This window comes from Nerophis lumbriciformis, linkage group LG14, assembly GCF_033978685.3.
Source record: "Nerophis lumbriciformis linkage group LG14, RoL_Nlum_v2.1, whole genome shotgun sequence".
Classification (NCBI taxonomy): Eukaryota; Metazoa; Chordata; class Actinopteri; order Syngnathiformes; family Syngnathidae; genus Nerophis; species Nerophis lumbriciformis.
In genome coordinates, this window is record NC_084561.2 from 30,366,657 (window position 1) to 30,375,616 (window position 8,960).

Sequence of the window (8,960 nt, forward strand, 5' to 3'; positions counted from 1 at the left end):
GCCGATGCACAGGCGAGCGGTCCACCCCGGGTCCCGACTCTGGACAGCCAGCACTTCATCCATGGCCACCGGACCTGTGCCCCCCCCCCTCAAGGAAAAGGGGAGCAGAGGAGAAAAGAAAAGAAACGGCAGATCAACTGGTCTAACAGGGGGGCTATTTAAAGGCTAGAGTATACAAATGAGTTTTAAGATGGGACTTAAATGCTTCTACTGAGGTAGCATCTCTAATTGTTACCGGGAGGGCATTCCATAGTACTGGAGCCCGAATAGAAAACGCTCTATAGCCCGCAGACTTTTTTTGGGCTCTGGGAATCACTAATAAGCCGGAGTTCTTTGAACGCAAATTTCTTGCCGGGACATATGGTACAATGCAATCGACAAGATAGGACGGAGCTAAACCGTGTAGTATTTTATACGTAAGTAGTAAAACCTTAAAGTCACATCTTAAGTGCACAGGAAGCCAGTGCAGGTGAGCCAGTATAGGCGTAATATGATCAAACTTTCTTGTTCTTGTCAAAAGTCTAGCAGCCGCATTTTGTACCAATTGTAATCTTTTAATGCTAGACATAGGGAGACCCGAAAATAATACGTTACAGTAGTCGAGACGAGACGTAACAAACGCATGAATAATGATCTCAGCGTCACTAGTGGATAAAATAGAACGAATTTTAGCGATATTGCGGAGATGAAAGAAGGCCGTTTTAGTAACACTCTTAATGTGTGACTCAAAGGAGAGAGTTGGGTCGAAAATAATACCCAGATTCTTTACTGATTCGCCTTGTGTAATTGTTTGGTTGTCAAATGTTAAGGTGGTATTATTAAATAAATGTCGGTGTTTAGCAGGACCGATAATCAGCATTTCCGTTTTCTTGGCGTTGAGTTGCAAGAAGTTAGCGGACATCCATTGTTTAATTTCATTAAGACACGCCTCCAGCTGACTACAATCCGGCGTGTTGGTCAGCTTTAGGGGCATGTAGAGTTGGGTGTCATCAGCATAACAATGAAAGCTAACACCGTATTTGCGTATGATGTCGCCTAGCGGCAGCATGTAAATACTAAAGACTGCAGGGCCAAGAACCGAACCCTGGGGGACTCCGCACGTTACCTTAACATAGTCCGAGGTCACATTGTTATGGGAGACGCACTGCATCCTGTCAGTAAGATAAGAGTTAAACCACGACAAGGCTAAGTCTGACATACCAATACGTGTTTTGATACGCTCTAATAGAATATTATGATCGACGGTATCGAAAGCAGCGCTAAGATCAAGAAGCAGCAACATAGATGACGCATCAGAATCCATCGTTAGCAGTAGATCATTAGTCATTTTTGCGAGGGCTGTCTCCGTAGAGTGATTTGCCCTGAAACCGGATTGAAAAGGTTCACAGAGATTGTTAGACACTAAGTGTTCATTTAGCTGCTGTGCGACAATTTTTTCGAGGATTTTCGAAATAAAGGGAAGGTGGGACACTGGTCGGTAGTTTACCATGAGGTCAGGATCGAGGTTAGGTCTTTTGAGCAGAGGATGAATAACCGCTTTCTTGAATGCTAGGGGAACAGTGCCAGAGGAAAGTGATAAGTTTATAATATTTAGCACTGATGGACCTAATAATACAAAAAGCTCCTTGATAAGTTTCCCAGGAAGTGGGTCAAGTAAACATGTTGTTTGTTTTATCCCACTTACACGCCGTAATAGTTCCTCTAATGTTATTTCATCAAAAAGAGAGAGACTATTTTGTATTGCAGTATCCGTCGTAGATACAGTTGTATCTGTGTTAATAGAACCCAGTTGTAGCTGGGATGCGTTGTCTTTAATCTCCTTTCTAATGAGTTCAATTTTCTTATTAAAGAAATTCATAAAGTCATCTGCCGAGTGGGTGGAGCTATTGGGAGGAGTCCCTTGTTGGGTTAGCGATGCTACTGTACTAAACAAAAATTTAGGGTCGTTTTTGTTGAGGCGGATGAGATTTGAGTAATATTTAGCTTTAGCTAAGGTAAGCATGCGTTTATACGATATTAAACTATCACTCCATGCTTGATGGAAAACCTCAAGCTTGGTCGTGCGCCATTTGCGTTCCAACTTTCTACATGATAATTTATGAGCTCTGGTTTCTTCTGTAAATCATGGGGTGCGCCTTTTAGGGGCCCTTTTTTGTTTTAGCGGTGCTATACTATCAATGGTTTTGCGCAGGGCATTGTCAAAGTTGTTAGTGAGGTTATCAATAGAGCCGACATAATTTGGGAATGGTGCCATTACCGAAGGCAGTAGGTCAGCAAGAGTCATCGTTGTGGCAGCATTAATGTTGCGGCTGCTATAGCAGTTATTATTATTATTAGTTTGTTGACAATGAGTCAGAACTTCGAATTTTATAAGGTAATGATCGGACATTACTTTATATTATATATATTACTTTATATATATATATATATTATATATATATATATATATATATTATATATATTATTATATATATTACAGGCATTTTTTAGACATAATGCATGTTTGGTTTTGGAGTTATGTTTATATAACTGTCATTTTTAATGTGGTAGTTATACTGTCATTATGAGTAAAAAAAACTAACTTCTGTCTTTACAAACCTTACAAAATATTTTTTTTCCAGTTAAACTCACAAAGATACATTTCCCCAGGCATTATTAGCCATTTAACATGTTTGGTTTAGGAGTTATGTTTAAATAACTGTCATACTGAGTGTGGCAGTTATACTGTCATTATAAGTAAAACCTATTTTTTGTATTTGTAAACCTTACCAAAATACCTGATTCTGGTAAAACCCACATCGATACAATATTACAGGAATTATTAGACATAAAGTATGTTTGGTTTTGGAGTTATGTTTATATAACTTTCATCTTTAGTATGACAGTTATACCATCATATTGAGTAATAAAACACTAATTTGTATCTTTACAAACCTTACAAAATATTGTTTTCCAGTAAAATTCACAAATATACATTTCTCTAGGCATTATTAGTCATTTTGCATTTGTGTTTTAGGAGTTATGTTAACTGTCATATTGAGTGTGGCAGTTATACTGTCACTATGAGTAAAACCAAATTTTTTTATTTGTAAACCTTACCAAAATACCTGATTCTGATAAAACTTACATATAATAAATATTACAGACATTTTTAGACGGATTGCATGTTTGGTTTTGGAGTTATGTTTATAAAACTTTCATATATAGTATGACAGCTATACTGTAAAATTAAGTAAAAAAAACTAACGTGTGTCTTTACAAAGCTTACAAAATATTTGTTCCAGTAAAATTCACAAATATACATTCCTCCAGGCATTATTAGCCATTTTGTCAGATTGATTGTGACAGTATACTCTCATTATGAGTAAAACCTAATGTTTGTATTTGTAAACCTTACCAAAATACCTGATTCTGGTAAAACTCAAAAAGATACAATATTACAGGCATTTTTAGACAAAATGCATTTTGGTTTTGGAGTTATGTTTATATAACTTTCATATTTAGTATGACAGTTATACCATCATATTAAATAAATAAAAAAACTTGCGTCTTTATAATTCTTACACATGATTTTTTTCCAGTAAAACTCACAAAGATACATTTCTCCAGGCATTATTAGTCATTTATCATGTTTGGTTTAGGAGTCATGTTAAATAACTGTCATATCAAATGTTGCAGTTATACTGTCATTATGAGTAAAACCCAAGTTTTGTTTTTGTAAACCTTACCAAAATACCTGATTCTGGCAAAACTCACAGATTCAATATTACAGGCAGTTTAAGACAGACTGCAAGTTTGGTTTAGGAGTTTGGTTTTGGAATTATGTTTATCTAACTTTCATATTTAGTATGACAGTATTGAGTAAAAAAAACAACTAACTTTTGTCTTTACAAACCTTACAAAATATTTTTTTCTAGTAAAACTCACAAAGATTCATTTCTCCAGGTATTATTAGCCATTTAGCATATTTGGTTTAGGAGTTATGTTTAAATAACTGTTATTTTGAATAACTGTCATATCAAATAATGCAGTTATACTGTCATGAGTAAAACCCAATTTTTGTATTTGTAAACCTTACCAAAATAACTGATTCTGGTAAAACTCACCCACAGAGCAAAAAGACTCCGCGGCGGATCCCCCGCGGAGCTATCACGCTTTCCGGAACGGACCCGCGAAACGGACCCGTATCGGCGTCCACTTGCTCTCAGGATTACATCCGCCACGGAGGCGTGGCGTGGACCCGCCGTGGCGCCGAGCTGGATCCACTCCGCATCCATGATCAAAACCTAAGCCTTAGGTTTTATGAGTCCAGCAACGGACTCATAAAAACCCTGGCTCATCTGGCCGTTTTGGACCCGTTTCTCATTTTCAAAATCCCTTCTGTTCTTGCTGTAGGATAAAATAGGAAACTAAAAATTCACTAGGTGTTACTACAGCAATATAGGCTTATATATGCATTGCCTTGTATTTTTAAACTAACATTGTCAATAGCAGAAACAGAAAACGGTCAATTCACTCTATAAAGTAAAATATATAAATAGTAAATATACATATTTAATCTATTAGGCTACAACTTCAATGAAATGCTGCTCCATGCACAGCTAACATCAGAAAATGAACTGGTGAATGACAAGAAGTTCAATAAAACATTTTTTATTTATACATTTCTATTCATCCTGAGGAGGTGGAGGCGGGACTCGTCTCCTCGTTGCCCGATCCCCCGCCAGGTTGAACCACCTGATGGCTTGTTTGGTGACCTCAGCGTCCGTGGCTAACCTTGTCACCTGATTTTTTTTCCACAGCACCTGTAATCAAACAAGATTACAAGACAGATATGTTTATGGTATGTAGCATCCAAAGCCAAGTATGCTTACACAATACAAAATATGTGATAAGTATTAAGGAGATTACATTTGAAAAAGAAACATGACTTAAAGTTACTGGAGGTGGTTAAAATAAGGTGCATAAATTATGAATTTGTGATCAGGGTATAGGTGTGCAAGATATCCAAAATGTTCAAACAATATCGTTATTTGGTTCCTTGATCAGAGTACTGTATGTGGATAAATCTGTGTGGTTTTGTCATGTTTGTTTGATTCTGTTGGATGATGCGGCGGGAGGGGGCATAAATAAATATCCATAACCCAACTTTGGGAAGTTGACATTGTTTTCTTATATTTGTACTATCATTCTATGTTTGTATTCGTGTAGGCCAGGGGTGTCCAAAGTGTGGCCCGGGGGCCATTTGCGGCCCGCAGGTCATTTTTTAACGGCCCCACAGCACATTTTTAAAACATACGATTGAAATAAATAACATTAAAAGTGGTATTTAAAGAGCAAACGGGTGAAATGTAACAAGAAAATGTAGCAATGTTTACTTTAATCACACAAAGCCGCCATGTAGGCTGTTTCTTTAAAAAATAATAATGAATCAAAATCAATGTCATTATGAATTTTTGACCTATTCAAGGCTCAGTAAAGGATGTCGACAAACATCAGTTGAAGCGTTACGTTAATCTGACCAAGAGAATAAGTTTGGGAGCAGCTACAGGTATGATGGTTGCTACGATTTTTAAGGCTGCCCCCACTATTGACTTTGAACGTATGTAATATTACTTTGAATTATATACTTACTGAAAAGCAAGGTCTTTGTTGCCATCACGCTAAAGGCCTTTGTTGTTGACGGCCTTCCAATTTATCTGATGTGAAACCTCCTCTGTGAACATCCTGCCCAGGATGTTCCAGGTCACCCGCTTCACATCGTGGCCTCCAATGGTGGCCAAAGAAGAAATCTAAAAGGCAAAGACATCTCTTTAAACAAACAGGTAAACATTTTTAAGCTTAAGTTGGATTTCAAATGTTTTTGTTCCTGTTGAAAGCGTCCAGAAATGTAAAAAAACAGAACCTGTTCTCTTGGCTCATGGACCTATGCTACCTTTACACACAATGTCAAACCAGGCCGATTGTGGCTCACTGACATAATCTTAGCACTGGGAAAAGGTGGTTCAGGACAGGCCTGGTTGTCAGCGCTGATTCAATAGAATATTTGCATAATCATGGACAATCAATAAACCTATTGGCACCATTCATATTAAGTAAGAAACCTCACCATACTTTGTCGAGCTGGGCCCTTTGATGGGTCATTTAAAAATGCCTCAAATGACTCCACTGCCTCCGACCGTGTCAGTGGAAACTGGATATTGGCCGGCATTTCAACGGAGGTCAACCTGCTTGTTAAGAAGTTTACCTTCGCCATCAGCTGGTCTTGGGTGTGCTTAATATTTTCCAGCAGGCTAAGGATGTGGACCTCAGCCGCTGTTGACAAACAGCAGTATAAAATTAACATGTTTCAGTGTTTATCCTCATTACTGACAAAAGTTATTGACAAAGTTTGAAGAAAATATGTGATTGCTTGTGAATTTGAATTTTTTCCAAAATTTGTGCCACAGAATGACCATCCGGTATTTGTCAGTTATTGCTCACCAGAGCAGGAAATGTCAGCCATTCTCCCCCCTCGCCATGTTGGCCTGTAGGCCAGGCTGGATCCAGGCTACTGTGTCTGCCACATGTTGGGGGGTGGAGGGAGTCGAGGAGGGACTGCCGTTCCTAGTGAGGTGGGCATTGTGAGAGTCTTCAGTTAATCATGACTGATTATACCCAAGGGGCCTATCTATTCACTAATATTTCAGAGATCAGTCCCTACCTTGTGTAACTCTCTTCATGTTTAATGCAGGTGCTGGTGAGGGCATATGAGTACATCCTTCCCCATGGTGAGGTGCTATGGGAGATAAATTGGTATTAAATGGTTGTGATCTGTTAGCCATGGTTACTGGATGCTGAAATATTATTTCGGGGATCAGTCTTTACCTTGAAAGTTATCTCCAGTTGACAGGTACTCACGACTCTTGCTGGCACTCGGCGAGACGGTGGAGCTGGGAGAAGGGATACAAGGAAAGGGGAATATCTTTAGCACTAAGAATGTTAACCATATCTTTATTAATGTGGTGGTTTCGTTTTGGATGTTAAGAGATTATTCCTTACTCTGCCTGTGCAATTTGCTTGCCGACCCCAGAGATGCGAGGTCACTATCGCTATCATCCGAGTCCCCGAAACGATGGCTGTTGGGTAACCATATCATTAGGATTATTGCAATACCAAAATTGCCAAATATACATATAGTACAAGCATCTCTGGTCTATTTTTGAATGCTACCGGAAATAACCTTCCTGTTACTGTTGAAACATGACAAATACAAGACGTAACACACTTACACTGGCTTCCTGCTCCTTTTTTCTGGAAACTCCTCATTCTCTGCCTCAGATTGCAGGTCTGAGGTGTCGCAGCCCTTTCCATATTGCTGCATTATTTTTAATGCGTCTTTGTAGTTGTCTAAAATTGAATATGTTAAAATGAACATGAGTTTCAAATTAGCTGTAGAGCTGAACAGAATATTATTATTATTGATGTATCAGGTCTCTCTCTTACAAGAGACCTGGTCAGAACATAGACAGAATAGGTTATTCCAAGCAGAAAGAGAAGCAACTATGACGTTATTTTTAAACAAGAAATGTATGAATTTGCATACCACAAGTTCGGACAACAGAAACGTCAAATCTTGGCCAGTTTGACTCATGCTGCTCCTCATTTAAAGCGGCCCTTTTAATTCTGTCGGTGTTTTTATAGTTGGGCCAGAAAACCATCCCATCAACATACCATCCACTTGGGACAACCGCAATGTCCCCGTTCATTATAAATTTTATCAGATGAAAAGGCATCCTTAATGTAGAAAGAAAGAAAAGGGGTATTTATTCATCGTCAAAGGATCAACGTGGACAAACGCATGCACAGGTGTTAGTGTATACAAATAAGCAAGTAATTATACCTGAATGTTGCCCCAAGGTGGTAAGAACTATAAGAAAGGTAAAAGTACAGGTCATAATAGTCAGAACTTCAGCTCAATCGTAAAGTAGGGTTTGAAATTATGGGTGTAGTGTATACATGGAATAATACCAACTTTTGTGTAATACTTACAGCTATTCTTCATCCAGAGTACTGGAAGTCATAGAAGTCGGTAGTCAACTATAGTATTAGAGCTTGTAACTTGAACTGATTGTTTAAACTGATTAATTGAACCGATTTGAACTCCTGATTGTTTTAATTGATTTGAACTCAAACTTTTTTTGTTTCATTAATGGAGGAGGGGTATGGCCACGAAACCATCCCTGTACGGCAAGGCTACACATTTCTGTCGCAGCGCTGACACCTCAACCAACTTCAGCTCATCAGATGGATCATTTACAGAAAATATGTTCATTCTGTCAGAGTTGAAGGGGTAGGTATAGAATGGAGACTGCCGGGAAAATTCTGTGTAAATAGCGTACACACCATTATCATTTTTGATAATGTTTTTGATAAGGCAGACTTTATCCACCACCAGAAACATGTTGTCCCCTGTTGATAATTTGACGGTCCACCTTTCACATTGCATTTCCTCATATTGTGCATGAACTTCCAGGCCAACAACAATTGGGCCCACAAAATACTCCCTTTTCAGTGACATGTCTGCATCAGCATCTGATTTGGTAGCTGTAACCTCCGAAAGGCGCCGAATGAGCTGAGGTAGAGGGAACTCAGGTTTTCTAATTAGTTTTTTTATTTTCCCAAGGTGATTCTCATATGGGAACGCTGAAAAGGAGTCCAGACAGCCATGCCTCTTCACCTCATCTGCCAGGTGGACCAGACAGTGGACATTGTACACAATCTGGTCTGTCCCATAAAGCTCACCAAAATGGTTGTCCAGCATAGTCAGCAAGGTTGAGATGTTCAGGGCTTACCAACATGGATATAGCAGTTGACAGGAGCATGAAATTACAGTACATGTTCCGGTCCAGGAATCCTGCCAGTACCACAGGGCCAGTGTACAGTAAGAACTGTCGGAATTCAGTTGCCTTCCAACGGTC

General features: G+C 38.9%; 2 long non-coding RNA genes across 2 annotated transcripts; both read right to left on the reverse strand.

Annotated features, from left to right (window-relative positions):
* Positions 1 to 5,531: 5,531 nt before the first annotated feature.
* On the reverse strand, positions 5,532 to 6,780 carry LOC133616767 (uncharacterized). Its single transcript, XR_009816903.2, has 4 exons — positions 6,704 to 6,780; positions 6,484 to 6,606; positions 6,248 to 6,315; positions 5,532 to 5,792 (listed from the first exon to the last, which is right to left on the reverse strand). It is a non-coding gene; the product is annotated as an uncharacterized lncRNA (long non-coding RNA).
* Positions 6,781 to 7,073: 293 nt separating this feature from the next.
* Positions 7,074 to 7,792, reverse strand: LOC133616860 (uncharacterized). The gene is made up of 3 exons (XR_012050826.1): positions 7,586 to 7,792; positions 7,272 to 7,389; positions 7,074 to 7,118 (listed from the first exon to the last, which is right to left on the reverse strand). It is a non-coding gene; the product is annotated as an uncharacterized lncRNA (long non-coding RNA).
* Positions 7,793 to 8,960: the final 1,168 nt, after the last annotated feature.